This window comes from Drosophila persimilis, unplaced genomic scaffold (assembly GCF_003286085.1).
Source record: "Drosophila persimilis strain 14011-0111.01,24,50 unplaced genomic scaffold, DperRS2 tig00000000-arrow-pilon, whole genome shotgun sequence".
NCBI lineage: Eukaryota > Metazoa > Arthropoda > Insecta > Diptera > Drosophilidae > Drosophila > Drosophila persimilis.
In genome coordinates, this window is record NW_020825288.1 from 19220675 (window position 1) to 19237163 (window position 16489).

Here is a 16489-nt window from a genome sequence, read left to right on the forward strand (position 1 = left end):
GTTGGCGTCCGTTCCGATGACGAGTTGATAGTTTTTGGTGCCGGCTTCTGTCACCAGGCTCCTGAGTTCGTCGGGTGGTGCGGGTCTGTCGTGAGCCATGTAGCAGGAAGCCACCAGAAGGCGCTTTTCCTCACTTTCCAGCATCACAACCGTCAGGTCATCCGTGCTGTAATGAGACATAAGGTAAGCATGGATTCCCTTTCGTACAAGTACGACGGTTCTGCTCCTGCTTACCGATGTTGAGTAGAACAGGTTATGATTTGAGGACTTTAGTCCGGCCACTGAATTGCCTGTCGCAATCCAGGGCTCCTGGACTAGAGCTATGTCGGCGAGCCCTTGCTCCATGGCGATGAGGAGCTCCGCCGACGCTGCCTTGCTTTTATGCAAGTTGAGCTGCAGCACACTCAGCATGGGTGGCTGGCTCGCTTGCACCTGACGGGTTGACTACCAGCGTCAGGTCACCGTCTTCCTCTTCTTCGTCTTCAAGCGCAAGACCCTGGGCGGCCTCCACGATGGACTCGAGACCTAGGTCCTTTTCCACCTCGCCTGCCTGCAGGGTATGCGCGTCCTTGTCCTCAGGGTGGCGCTTTTTGAGGCGCAGGTAGACGCTACCCATGCCCCACGCCATCTTCCCGAACTTGGGGTATAGCAGATCCTCTGCTTCCTTGTTTATTTGGAGGATCACACACTGGCCCCCCTCGTTGGGTAGTGGGCTACCAATGTGTAGGATCCTCCAATCGGCCGTTGGCACGTCCGCGTTTTGCCGCTGAAGGAGCTTCAGCGCTCGGTCCCCCTGGATTGTGATGGGGAAGAGTACCTTCGCCTTAGGCTTGGACGGGATAAGCTCCCGGTCCACAACCTCCAGCTTGGCCCCCTCCCACATCGCCTCCAGTTGGCAGACCGTACGCGTCAGCCACCTTAGGGTTGGGTCATCATTGCACTTCAGGATCTTAACCCCATTTAGCCACCCAGCACCATCGAACGTGGGAATTGGGGCCGCGGGGTCTTCCTCCATCTGTGCAAAGAGTGCGTCGACAAGACGCGCGTGCACCAGCTTCCACTGTGCCGCTGACATCTTGCCGTTTTCTTCGCTGCGGTCAATGAGTGCCACGATCAGGTGTCGTTTGGTCACCTCGCTGACCTTCGCTTTCGGCTTCGTTGGCTTCTTGGCCGCTTTCGGTGGAGGGGCTGCACTCCTGGGCCCGCGTTGCCGCTTGCTCGCTGGAGTGTCCTTAATGGCACTCTCAGTCGAGCGTTGCCTCTTGGTGGCCATCATCTCCTCCACCTTATTGGCATATTCGCCATTCGACGCCCTCATCTGTGGCATCTGGGCATAGTGTAGCCGACCCTCCTCTACTCTCTGCTCGGCCCAGGCTAGCTTGACCTTCTCCTCCTGGGAGATGTCTGCTTTGCCTTGCAGCCGGCTTTTTATGTTGAGGGCCGCTTTGTATTGCGCTTTGGCCTTCATCCCCTCCTTGGAACGCTTCGGCCCTTCCCTACGCAGGGAGCTGGTGCCTGGTTCCGGCGAGCGGAGAAGGCTCTCTTCGTCCGTCCTGCTTAGAGAGAGCACGCTCTCCAGATCCGTGTCTGTATCGACTACGGCATCTGTGCGGCTCAACTTGCAGGCCACGGAGTGAGTTGTTTTTGTTGTTGTTATTGTGGCAGTAGCTTTACAACTGACCTGGCCTGCTCCCGCCAAGTCTGAGGTGTGACCGCTGGCGACACGCAGAGAGGACTGCTCCTCCCCGTGCCCGCCGGTGGTAGCAGTCACGCTTTCCACCGACGTTTGGGTTGACATCCCAACCCGTGCTTGCTCCTTCTTCGACTCCATAGTTGGCCCGAGGGTCCATACTGGTTAATATTTTTCGGGGGGACCACCCCCTAGCGTTTTAGGCCTGACCGCCAGGCACCTCTAGCCATGGCCCTGGTTCGGTTCCCCCGACTTTGAATCGGGAAGACGCCGGACCATAGCCTTAGCTAGACACTGCATTACCCCGGACAGAGCAAGCGACAGTGCATTACCCTTGTCCGGGGTAATGCAGTGTCCATTGCCCAGCCGGCACCCTCGTGGAGGGTTCAGCTAGAGGATTTTCGCCAGCCCCTGGGAAAGTAGGTCCCACACCGATCTGGCCCTTTTAGTCTGAGATATAGCCTACCGAAGATTTGGATTTGCGTATCTTTAAAATACTGGTTTCTTCTGTATGCTATATCTCTGCAATACGGCAGCCGATCGGAGAACGGCATGTCTTTTCGTGATCGGGCGAGTCCTGCCAATCGACTGCCATTGCAAAAAGGGAAAGTAGGTCCCACACCGATCTGGCCTTATTAGACTGAGATATAGCCTACCGAAGATTTGGATTAGCGTATCTTTAAAATACTGGTTTCTTCTGTATGCTATATCTCTGCAATACGGCAGCCGATCGGAGAGCGGCATGTCTTTTCGTGACCGGGCGAGTCCTGCCAATCGACTGCCATCGGAAAAAGGGACATCCATATTTTCACGATTTTCGCAAAAAATCATGATGGTTACATCATTAAAATTGCCAAAAATCGGCCTCATGTTCGAAGTCGAGATTTTGATGCCGTTTGACCCTCTGGATCCCCACGGACCTGGGAAAGTAGGTCCCACACCGATCTGGCCCTTTTAGTCTGAGATATAGCCTACCGAAGATTTGGATTTGCGTATCTTTAAAATACTGGTTTCTTCTGTATGCTATATCTCTGCAATACGGCAGCCGATCGGAGAGCGGCATGTCTTTTCGTGACCGGGCGAGTCCTGCCAATCGACTGCCATCGGAAAAAGGCACATCCATATTTTCACGATTTTCGCAAAAAATCATGATGGTTACATCATTAAAATTGCAAAAAATCGGCCTCATTTTCACAGTCGAGATTTTAATGCCGTTTGACCCTCGAGATCCCCACGGTCCTGGGAAAGTAGGTCCCACACCGATCTGGCCCTTTTAGTCTGAGATATAGCCTACCGAAGATTTGGATTTGCGTATCTTTAAAATACTGGTTTCTTCTGTATGCTATATCTCTGCAATACGGCAGCCGATCGGAGAGCGGCATGTCTTTTCGTGACCGGGCGAGTCCAGCCAATCGACTGCCATTGGAAAAAGGGACATCCATATTTTCACGATTTTCGCAAAAAATCATGATGGTTACATCATTAAAATTGCAAAAAATCGGCCTCATTTTCACAGTCGAGATTTTAATGCCGTTTGACCCTCGAGATCCCCACGGTCCTGGGAAAGTAGGTCCCACACCGATCTGGCCCTTTTAGTCTGAGATACAGCCTACCGAAGATTTGGATTTGCGTATCTTTAAAATACTGGTTTCTTCTGTATGCTATATCTCTGCAATACGGCAGCCGATCGGAGAGCGGCATGCCTTTTCGTGACCGGGCGAGTCCTGCCAATCGACTACCATTGGAAAAAGGGACATCCATATTTTCACGATTTTCGCAAAAAATCATGATGGTTACATCATTAAAATTGCCAAAAATCGGCCTCATGTTCGAAGTCGAGATTTTGATGCCGTTTGACCCTCTGGATCCCCACGGACCTGGGAAAGTAGGTCCCACACCGATCTGGCCCTTTTAGTCTGAGATATAGCCTACCGAAGATTTGGATTTGCGTATCTTTAAAATACTGGTTTATTCTGTATGCTATATCTCTGCAATACGGCAGCCGATCGGAGAGCGGCATGTCTTTTCGTGACCGGGCGAGTCCTGCCAATCGACTGCCATTGGAAAAGGGGACATCCATATTTTCACGATTTTCGCAAAAAATCATGATGGTTACATCATTAAAATTGCAAAAAATCGGCCTCATTTTCACAGTCGAGATTTTAATGCCGTTTGACCCTCGAGATCCCCACGGTCCTGGGAAAGTAGGTCCCACACCGATCTGGCCCTTTTAGTCTGAGATATAGCCTACCGAAGATTTGGATTTGCGTATCTTTAAAATACTGGTTTATTCTGTATGCTATATCTCTGCAATACGGCAGCCGATCGGAGAGCGGCATGTCTTTTCGTGACCGGGCGAGTCCTGCCAATCGACTGCCATTGGAAAAGGGGACATCCATATTTTCACGATTTTCGCAAAAAATCATGATGGTTACATCATTAAAATTGCAAAAAATCGGCCTCATTTTCACAGTCGAGATTTTGATGCCGTTTGACCCTCTGGATCCCCACGGTCCTGGGAAAGTAGGTCCCACACCGATCTGGCCCTTTTAGTCTGAGATATAGCCTACCGAAGATTTGGATTTGCGTATCTTTAAAATACTGGTTTCTTCTGTATGCTATATCTCTGCGATACGGCAGCCGATCTGGGCGTGGCGTGTCTTTTCGTGATCGAGCGAGTCCTGCCAATCGACTTCCACCGGAAAAAGGGACATCCATATTTTCACGATTTTCGCAAAAAATCATGATGGTTACATCATTAAAATTGCAAAAAATCGGCCTCATTTTCACAGTCGAGATTTTGATGCCGTTTGACCCTCTGGATCCCCACGGACCTGGGAAAGTAGGTCCCACACCGATCTGGCCTTATTAGACTGAGATATAGCCTACCGAAGATTTGGATTTGCGTATCTTTAAAATACTGGTTTCTTCTGTATGCTATATCTCTGCGATACGGCAGCCGATCGGAGAGCGGCATGTCTTTTCGTGATCGGGAGAAGATTTGAATTGGCGTATCTGTAAAATACTGTTACTTTATTTTATTCTTCCTTTCATTTTAGCAGGTCGCACCCTTCCGTACCTAGAAATACCTCCTGCGTACCCTGCCTACCTACCTACCTGCCTACCATTGTTTCCCAGGGGCATCACCCTTTTGGTCTTCTGGTAACATAGGGGATCCTGCGCACGGGGCCACGATGCCCGATGCCGGTTCCTGTCGCGCGATGCTGAGGCTTTTGGCCTGGCCGACCTTGGGTCCGGCCACTGCCAAGGCCCTCATCCTTGCTTTTCACGCTGTTTGGTGGCATTGGCTGTCCCGGTGTGCGCCATAGTCCTGATGCCGCTGCTGAGTCGACAATATGGCGTTCCGTCCGCTGCAGTAGGGACCAATGATCGACGGCGGAATCATTGGATCCCGCCCACGAGAAATAATGTCAGCAACCCACCCATTCGAAACGCGTAAGTGAATCATTATATAACTGTAGATGCATTTTAAAATATTTATTTTTTCATAGAGGACTTATGTACCCTACGCGTGAGGCCACAAAACGAGTCATATCCGATTTCGCCCCGCCAGACGGAGTCCTATCCAAGCATTATCGAGGCGTACTCCAGACAGACTCCAGTCCTAACCCAGCCAGACAGAATCATATCACAGCAGGACAGAAGCGCACCCCTGCAAGATCCTAACCTAACAAGCCATCGTCATCCTTCGACCTGGCCATCGACAACAAGGACTTTGACTAGGTCAATCCAGGGAGGGACTACTCCTGCTACTGGACTCAAGATAGAGATCGTTGCTGTTAGGTTTAAGGATATACGCGTATATGTATATATTTATATTGTAGATACAAATTTGATCCACTTGCTTATTTAGTTATTCTAAGCTAAGTTTTGATGAATAAAACTATTGAAAAATCATCCTTGCTTTATTCCTTATGGGGGAAACTATTCCGACTGCAGGCGTGGCACGCCCAGATCTTTTCACAAATAGCGGAGAAAACTAAATATTGTTAATTGGGGAAAATGTCCTTGATCCTTGATGAGGACTCTATCAAATCAGGCACATTTTTTCGATCACAGGAAGCCATCGCACGCCCAGATCGGCCAACAAATAGCCGAGAAAACTAAATAGGTATGGTTGGGCTTGTTGTAGTCCTTACTGAAGAATCAAGGACATTTTTCTGATCACGGGGGGCGGATCTGTAATATATGTCTGGAGAAAGTATCCTTGATCCTTGATAAGGACTTCATCAGGTCAAGGATGCTATTCCGAACATAAGAAGCCATCGCACGTCTCGATTGGATAACCAATGATGAATTTATGCCATAAACAACAAATTACAACAACTACATCCAGTTATTACAACAATAACAACTTCTAATTTGGTGGCGCTCGAAACCGAGATTTTTCGATTTTCAGATCTGGGATACCAGGCGAACAGAAATCAGCAGAAGGTCGCTCGATTTTCTTAACCCCCAAAAGTATGCAACGATTTTTTTAAATAGCTAAAGTTGCTTGCTGCTGATTTATGTTCGCCTGGTATTCTAGATCTAAAATTCTCGTTTTTGGCCATTTGAGCGGTCGCAAGTTGAGGGTTGTTGTACAACAACAACAATTTATTTTATTGTTTTCTCCGTTATTTGTGGCCCGATCGGGACGTGCGACGGCTTCCTGTGATCGGTATAATATTCTTGATTTGTTGGAGCCCTTGTGAAGGACCAAGGATCAGGGATATTTTCTCCAGACATATATATTTTGTTTTCTACCTTATTTGTGGCCCGATCAGGGCCTTCCGTTATCAGAAAAATGTCCTTGATCCTTCAGTAAGGACTACAACAAGCCCAACCACACCTATTTAGTTTTCTCGGCTATTTATTGGCCGATCTGGGCGTGCGATTGCTTCCTGTGATCCTGTGCCTGATTTGATAGAGTCCTCATCAAGGATCAAGGACATTTTCCCCAATTAACAATATTTAGTTTTCTCCGCTATTTGTGAAAAGATCTGGGCGTGCCACGCCTGCAGTCGGAATAGTTTCCCCCATAAGGAATAAAGCAAGGATGATTTTTCAATAGTTTTATTCATCAAAACTTAGCTTAGAATAACTAAATAAGCAAGTGGATCAAATTTGTATCTACAATATAAATATATACATATACGCGTATATCCTTAAACCTAACAGCAACGATCTCTATCTTGAGTCCAGTAGCAGGAGTAGTCCCTCCCTGGATTGACCTAGTCAAAGTCCTTGTTGTCGATGGCCAGGTCGAAGGATGACGATGGCTTGTTAGGTTAGGATCTTGCAGGGGTGCGCTTCTGTCCTGCTGTGATATGATTCTGTCTGGCTGGGTTAGGACTGGAGTCTGTCTGGAGTACGCCTCGATAATGCTTGGATAGGACTCCGTCTGGCGGGGCGAAATCGGATATGACTCGTTTTGTGGCCTCACGCGTAGGGTACATAAGTCCTCTATGAAAAAATAAATATTTTAAAATGCATCTACAGTTATATAATGATTCACTTACGCGTTTCGAATGGGTGGGTTGCTGACATTATTTCTCGTGGGCGGGATCCAATGATTCCGCCGTCGATCATTGGTCCCTACTGCAGCGGACGGAACGCCATATTGTCGACTCAGCAGCGGCATCAGGACTATGGCGCACACCGGGACAGCCAATGCCACCAAACAGCGTGAAAAGCAAGGATGAGGGCCTTGGCAGTGGCCGGACCCAAGGTCGGCCAGGCCAAAAGCCTCAGCATCGCGCGACAGGAACCGGCATCGGGCATCGTGGCCCCGTGCGCAGGATCCCCTATGTTACCAGAAGACCAAAAGGGTGATGCCCCTGGGAAACAATGGTAGGCAGGTAGGTAGGTAGGCAGGGTACGCAGGAGGTATTTCTAGGTACGGAAGGGTGCGACCTGCTAAAATGAAAGGAAGAATAAAATAAAGTAACAGTATTTTACAGATACGCCAATTCAAATCTTCTCCCGATCACGAAAAGACATGCCGCTCTCCGATCGGCTGCCGTATCGCAGAGATATAGCATACAGAAGAAACCAGTATTTTAAAGATACGCAAATCCAAATCTTCGGTAGGCTATATCTCAGTCTAATAAGGCCAGATCGGTGTGGGACCTACTTTCCCAGGTCCGTGGGGATCCAGAGGGTCAAACGGCATCAAAATCTCGACTGTGAAAATGAGGCCGATTTTTTGCAATTTTAATGATGTAACCATCATGATTTTTTGCGAAAATCGTGAAAATATGGATGTCCCTTTTTCCGGTGGAAGTCGATTGGCAGGACTCGCTCGATCACGAAAAGACACGCCACGCCCAGATCGGCTGCCGTATCGCAGAGATATAGCATACAGAAGAAACCAGTATTTTAAAGATACGCAAATCCAAATCTTCGGTAGGCTATATCTCAGACTAAAAGGGCCAGATCGGTGTGGGACCTACTTTCCCAGGACCGTGGGGATCTCGAGGGTCAAACGGCATTAAAATCTCGACTGTGAAAATGAGGCCGATTTTTTGCAATTTTAATGATGTAACCATCATGATTTTTTGCGAAAATCGTGAAAATATGGATGTCCCCTTTTCCAATGGCAGTCGATTGGCAGGACTCGCCCGGTCACGAAAAGACATGCCGCTCTCCGATCGGCTGCCGTATCGCAGAGATATAGCATACAGAAGAAACCAGTATTTTAAAGATACGCAAATCCAAATCTTCGGTAGGCTATATCTCAGTCTAATAAGGCCAGGTCGGTGTGGGACCTACTTTCCCAGGTCCGTGGTGATCCAGAGGGTCAAACGGCATCAAAATCTCGACTTCGAACATGAGGCCGATTTTTGGCAATTTTAATGATGTACCAGGGCCAGATCGGTGTGGGACCTACTTTCCCAGGACCGTGGGGATCTCGAGGGTCAAACGGCATTAAAATCTCGACTGTGAAAATGAGGCCGATTTTTTGCAATTTTAATGATGTAACCATCATGATTTTTTGCGAAAATCGTGAAAATATGGATGTCCTTTTTTCCGGTGGAAGTCGATTGGCAGGACTCGCCCGATCACGAAAAGACATGCCGCTCTCCGATCGGCTGCCGTATCGCAGAGATATAGCATACAGAAGAAACCAGTATTTTAAAGATACGCAAATCCAAATCTTCGGTAGGCTATATCTCAGTCTAATAAGGCCAGATCGGTGTGGGACCTACTTTCCCAGGTCCGTGGGGATCCAGAGGGTCAAACGGCATCAAAATCTCGACTGTGAAAATGAGGCCGATTTTTTGCAATTTTAATGATGTAACCATCATGATTTTTTGCGAAAATCGTGAAAATATGGATGTCCCTTTTTCCGGTGGAAGTCGATTGGCAGGACTCGCCCGATCACGAAAAGACATGCCGCTCTCCGATCGGCTGCCGTATCGCAGAGATATAGCATACAGAAGAAACCAGTATTTTAAAGATACGCAAATCCAAATCTTCGGTAGGCTATATCTCAGTCTAATAAGGCCAGATCGGTGTGGGACCTACTTTCCCAGGTCCGTGGGGATCCAGAGGGTCAAACGGCATCAAAATCTCGACTGTGAAAATGAGGCCGATTTTTTGCAATTTTAATGATGTAACCATCATGATTTTTTGCGAAAATCGTGAAAATATGGATGTCCCTTTTTCCGGTGGAAGTCGATTGGCAGGACTCGCCCGATCACGAAAAGACATGCCGCTCTCCGATCGGCTGCCGTATCGCAGAGATATAGCATACAGAAGAAACCAGTATTTTAAAGATACGCAAATCCAAATCTTCGGTAGGCTATATCTCAGTCTAATAAGGCCAGATCGGTGTGGGACCTACTTTCCCAGGTCCGTGGGGATCCAGAGGGTCAAACGGCATCAAAATCTCGACTGTGAAAATGAGGCCGATTTTTTGCAATTTTAATGATGTAACCATCATGATTTTTTGCGAAAATCGTGAAAATATGGATGTCCCTTTTTCCGGTGGAAGTCGATTGGCAGGACTCGCCCGATCACGAAAAGACATGCCGCTCTCCGATCGGCTGCCGTATCGCAGAGATATAGCATACAGAAGAAACCAGTATTTTAAAGATACGCAAATCCAAATCTTCGGTAGGCTATATCTCAGTCTAATAAGGCCAGATCGGTGTGGGACCTACTTTCCCAGGTCCGTGGGGATCCAGAGGGTCAAACGGCATCAAAATCTCGACTGTGAAAATGAGGCCGATTTTTTGCAATTTTAATGATGTAACCATCATGATTTTTTGCGAAAATCGTGAAAATATGGATGTCCCTTTTTCCGGTGGAAGTCGATTGGCAGGACTCGCCCGATCACGAAAAGACATGCCGCTCTCCGATCGGCTGCCGTATCGCAGAGATATAGCATACAGAAGAAACCAGTATTTTAAAGATACGCAAATCCAAATCTTCGGTAGGCTATATCTCAGTCTAATAAGGCCAGATCGGTGTGGGACCTACTTTCCCAGGTCCGTGGGGATCCAGAGGGTCAAACGGCATCAAAATCTCGACTTCGAACATGAGGCCGATTTTTGGCAATTTTAATGATGTAACCATCATGATTTTTTGCGAAAATCGTGAAAATATGGATGTCCTTTTTTCCGGTGGAAGTCGATTGGCAGGACTCGCCCGATCACGAAAAGACATGCCGCTCTCCGATCGGCTGCCGTATCGCAGAGATATAGCATACAGAAGAAACCAGTATTTTAAAGATACGCAAATCCAAATCTTCGGTAGGCTATATCTCAGTCTAATAAGGCCAGGTCGGTGTGGGACCTACTTTCCCAGGTCCGTGGGGATCCAGAGGGTCAAACGGCATCAAAATCTCGACTGTGAAAATGAGGCCGATTTTTTGCAATTTTAATGATGTAACCATCATGATTTTTTGCGAAAATCGTGAAAATATGGATGTCCCTTTTTCCGGTGGAAGTCGATTGGCAGGACTCGCCCGATCACGAAAAGACATGCCGCTCTCCGATCGGCTGCCGTATCGCAGAGATATAGCATACAGAAGAAACCAGTATTTTAAAGATACGCAAATCCAAATCTTCGGTAGGCTATATCTCAGTCTAATAAGGCCAGATCGGTGTGGGACCTACTTTCCCAGGTCCGTGGGGATCCAGAGGGTCAAACGGCATCAAAATCTCGACTGTGAAAATGAGGCCGATTTTTTGCAATTTTAATGATGTAACCATCATGATTTTTTGCGAAAATCGTGAAAATATGGATGTCCCTTTTTCCGGTGGAAGTCGATTGGCAGGACTCGCCCGATCACGAAAAGACATGCCGCTCTCCGATCGGCTGCCGTATCGCAGAGATATAGCATACAGAAGAAACCAGTATTTTAAAGATACGCAAATCCAAATCTTCGGTAGGCTATATCTCAGTCTAATAAGGCCAGATCGGTGTGGGACCTACTTTCCCAGGTCCGTGGGGATCCAGAGGGTCAAACGGCATCAAAATCTCGACTTCGAACATGAGGCCGATTTTTGGCAATTTTAATGATGTAACCATCATGATTTTTTGCGAAAATCGTGAAAATATGGATGTCCTTTTTTCCGGTGGAAGTCGATTGGCAGGACTCGCCCGATCACGAAAAGACATGCCGCTCTCCGATCGGCTGCCGTATCGCAGAGATATAGCATACAGAAGAAACCAGTATTTTAAAGATACGCAAATCCAAATCTTCGGTAGGCTATATCTCAGTCTAATAAGGCCAGGTCGGTGTGGGACCTACTTTCCCAGGTCCGTGGGGATCCAGAGGGTCAAACGGCATCAAAATCTCGACTTCGAACATGAGGCCGATTTTTGGCAATTTTAATGATGTAACCATCATGATTTTTTGCGAAAATCGTGAAAATATGGATGTCCCTTTTTCCGGTGGAAGTCGATTGGCAGGACTCGCCCGATCACGAAAAGACATGCCGCTCTCCGATCGGCTGCCGTATTGCAGAGATTTAGCATACAGAAGAAACCAGTATTTTAAAGATACGCAAATCCAAATCTTCGGTAGGCTATATCTCAGTCTAATAAGGCCAGATCGGTGTGGGACCTACTTTCCCAGGTCCGTGGGGATCCAGAGGGTCAAACGGCATCAAAATCTCGACTGTGAAAATGAGGCCGATTTTTTGCAATTTTAATGATGTAACCATCATGATTTTTTGCGAAAATCGTGAAAATATGGATGTCCCTTTTTCCGGTGGAAGTCGATTGGCAGGACTCGCCCGATCACGAAAAGACATGCCGCTCTCCGATCGGCTGCCGTATCGCAGAGATATAGCATACAGAAGAAACCAGTATTTTAAAGATACGCAAATCCAAATCTTCGGTAGGCTATATCTCAGTCTAATAAGGCCAGATCGGTGTGGTACCTACTTTCCCAGGTCCGTGGGGATCCAGAGGGTCAAACGGCATCAAAATCTCGACTGTGAAAATGAGGCCGATTTTTTGCAATTTTAATGATGTAACCATCATGATTTTTTGCGAAAATCGTGAAAATATGGATGTCCCTTTTTCCGGTGGAAGTCGATTGGCAGGACTCGCCCGATCACGAAAAGACATGCCGCTCTCCGATCGGCTGCCGTATCGCAGAGATATAGCATACAGAAGAAACCAGTATTTTAAAGATACGCAAATCCAAATCTTCGGTAGGCTATATCTCAGTCTAATAAGGCCAGATCGGTGTGGGATCTACTTTCCCAGGTCCGTGGGGATCCAGAGGGTCAAACGGCATCAAAATCTAGACTTCGAACATGAGGCCGATTTTTGGCAATTTTAATGATGTAACCATCATGATTTTTTGCGAAAATCGTGAAAATATGGATGTCCCTTTTTCCGGTGGAAGTCGATTGGCAGGACTCGCCCGATCACGAAAAGACATGCCGCTCTCCGATCGGCTGCCGTATCGCAGAGATATAGCATACAGAAGAAACCAGTATTTTAAAGATACGCAAATCCAAATCTTCGGTAGGCTATATCTCAGTCTAATAAGGCCAGATCGGTGTGGGACCTACTTTCCCAGGTCCGTGGGGATCCAGAGGGTCAAACGGCATCAAAATCTCGACTGTGAAAATGAGGCCGATTTTTTGCAATTTTAATGATGTAACCATCATGATTTTTTGCGAAAATCGTGAAAATATGGATGTCCCTTTTTCCGGTGGAAGTCGATTGGCAGGACTCGCCCGATCACGAAAAGACATGCCGCTCTCCGATCGGCTGCCGTATCGCAGAGATATAGCATACAGAAGAAACCAGTATTTTAAAGATACGCAAATCCAAATCTTCGGTAGGCTATATCTCAGTCTAATAAGGCCAGATCGGTGTGGGACCTACTTTCCCAGGACCGTGGGGACCTCGAGGGTCAAACGGCATTAAAATCTCGACTGTGAAAATGAGGCCGATTTTTTGCAATTTTAATGATGTAACCATCATGATTTTTTGCGAAAATCGTGAAAATATGGATGTCCCTTTTTCCGGTGGAAGTCGATTGGCAGGACTCGCCCGATCACGAAAAGACATGCCGCTCTCCGATCGGCTGCCGTATCGCAGAGATATAGCATACAGAAGAAACCAGTATTTTAAAGATACGCAAATCCAAATCTTCGGTAGGCTATATCTCAGTCTAATAAGGCCAGATCGGTGTGGGACCTACTTTCCCAGGTCCGTGGGGATCCAGAGGGTCAAACGGCATCAAAATCTCGACTGTGAAAATGAGGCCGATTTTTTGCAATTTTAATGATGTAACCATCATGATTTTTTGCGAAAATCGTGAAAATATGGATGTCCCTTTTTCCGGTGGAAGTCGATTGGCAGGACTCGCCCGATCACGAAAAGACATGCCGCTCTCCGATCGGCTGCCGTATCGCAGAGATATAGCATACAGAAGAAACCAGTATTTTAAAGATACGCAAATCCAAATCTTCGGTAGGCTATATCTCAGTCTAATAAGGCCAGATCGGTGTGGGACCTACTTTCCCAGGTCCGTGGGGGTCAAACGGCATCAAAATCTCGACTGTGAAAATGAGGCCGATTTTTTGCAATTTTAATGATGTAACCATCATGATTTTTTGCGAAAATCGTGAAAATATGGATGTCCCTTTTTCCGGTGGAAGTCGATTGGCAGGACTCGCCCGATCACGAAAAGACATGCCGCTCTCCGATCGGCTGCCGTATCGCAGAGATATAGCATACAGAAGAAACCAGTATTTTAAAGATACGCAAATCCAAATCTTCGGTAGGCTATATCTCAGTCTAATAAGGCCAGATCGGTGTGGGACCTACTTTCCCAGGTCCGTGGGGATCCAGAGGGTCAAACGGCATCAAAATCTCGACTTCGAACATGAGGCCGATTTTTGGCAATTTTAATGATGTAACCATCATGATTTTCTGCGAAAATCGTGAAAATATGGATGTCCTTTTTTCCGGTGGAAGTCGATTGGCAGGACTCGCCCGATCACGAAAAGACATGCCGCTCTCCGATCGGCTGCCGTATCGCAGAGATATAGCATACAGAAGAAACCAGTATTTTAAAGATACGCAAATCCAAATCTTCGGTAGGCTATATCTCAGTCTAATAAGGCCAGGTCGGTGTGGGACCTACTTTCCCAGGTCCGTGGGGATCCAGAGGGTCAAACGGCATCAAAATCTCGACTGTGAAAATGAGGCCGATTTTTTGCAATTTTAATGATGTAACCATCATGATTTTTTGCGAAAATCGTGAAAATATGGATGTCCCTTTTTCCGGTGGAAGTCGATTGGCAGGACTCGCCCGATCACGAAAAGACATGCCGCTCTCCGATCGGCTGCCGTATCGCAGAGATATAGCATACAGAAGAAACCAGTATTTTAAAGATACGCAAATCCAAATCTTCGGTAGGCTATATCTCAGTCTAATAAGGCCAGATCGGTGTGGGACCTACTTTCCCAGGTCCGTGGGGATCCAGAGGGTCAAACGGCATCAAAATCTCGACTGTGAAAATGAGGCCGATTTTTTGCAATTTTAATGATGTAACCATCATGATTTTTTGCGAAAATCGTGAAAATATGGATGTCCCTTTTTCCGGTGGAAGTCGATTGGCAGGACTCGCCCGATCACGAAAAGACATGCCGCTCTCCGATCGGCTGCCGTATCGCAGAGATATAGCATACAGAAGAAACCAGTATTTTAAAGATACGCAAATCCAAATCTTCGGTAGGCTATATCTCAGTCTAATAAGGCCAGATCGGTGTGGGACCTACTTTCCCAGGTCCGTGGGGATCCAGAGGGTCAAACGGCATCAAAATCTCGACTTCGAACATGAGGCCGATTTTTGGCAATTTTAATGATGTAACCATCATGATTTTTTGCGAAAATCGTGAAAATATGGATGTCCCTTTTTCCGGTGGAAGTCGATTGGCAGGACTCGCCCGATCACGAAAAGACATGCCGCTCTCCGATCGGCTGCCGTATTGCAGAGATTTAGCATACAGAAGAAACCAGTATTTTAAAGATACGCAAATCCAAATCTTCGGTAGGCTATATCTCAGTCTAATAAGGCCAGATCGGTGTGGGACCTACTTTCCCAGGTCCGTGGGGATCCAGAGGGTCAAACGGCATCAAAATCTCGACTTCGAACATGAGGCCGATTTTTGGCAATTTTAATGATGTAACCATCATGATTTTTTGCGAAAATCGTGAAAATATGGATGTCCTTTTTTCCGATGGCAGTCGACTGGCAGGACTCTCCCGATCACGAAAAGACAAGCCGCACTCCGATCGGATGCCGGATAGCATAAAAGAAACGACCAATCAACACGCGAGAGATGTTGATCCAAATCGATAAAGTTTGTTTTGTGAAAATACTTTATGTGGCAAGGAGCCATGGAACTGTCAGCACCACCAGATCGGGTACACTCAAGGGATATTGTCAAAGTTGGATGGTAAGGATCTTCAGGGAGTGATATTGGGCTTACCGTCTGGAAAATATTAAGCTTTCAAATTCAAAATTGATTCGGTATTTATATTCTAAAATTTAAAAAATCCGTAAAAAATATTTCTTTTGCTTTCTTTTTTCGTGTATAAGTACATTAATTGGGCGTCGTTTAAGTAAATTTTATATGTAAAAATTCTATGCTTAAACGGCTCAGGTGCAGCTATTTGAACAAAACTGCCAAAATTGTATGTAACCCGCTGTCCTGCAAGTTCACGATCGGCGTTTTATTTTTTTCGTGCTTCATTCCTATTTCAAAAATATCCTCAATAAATATTTACGGTATTATTAATTTTAAGGTACAGCCGTAAAATTGTAAATTATGTTTTTACGTTTTGTTGATTAGCTGCTGGCCCTAACTAGGGATCAAAGGTTTTACCATCGTAGCAGGCAGTCCTCTTGGTTTATCTTGTGAGAGCCCCGCCGATTAGCTGCTTGACAAATAGCAGCGAATTATTGGCCTTCAGCCGCTTATTCTGTTACTTGTCCTGCTAAGCGTTCTAAGCGTGTCTTCCTATCCACGTCTGCCGAGCGAAGCTGCGCTTAGCGATCGGTGCTGCAATGTAAAGGGCAAGCAAGCTACACTTGCAATTTGGGTGTCTCGCAATAAAGTACATACCGCCGATTTATATCTGCGCCGGGTTTTATTTAATCGAAATAATTAGTCGGCCGATCGGGGATAAACACCATTATCTCCACAACTGTCAACCAAAAAACACATTGCCCATTCATACTTCACTACTACTAAATAATAGCAGCTTCAATTTCATTCTGACTGTTCAACATTCGAATTCATTGATAAGTT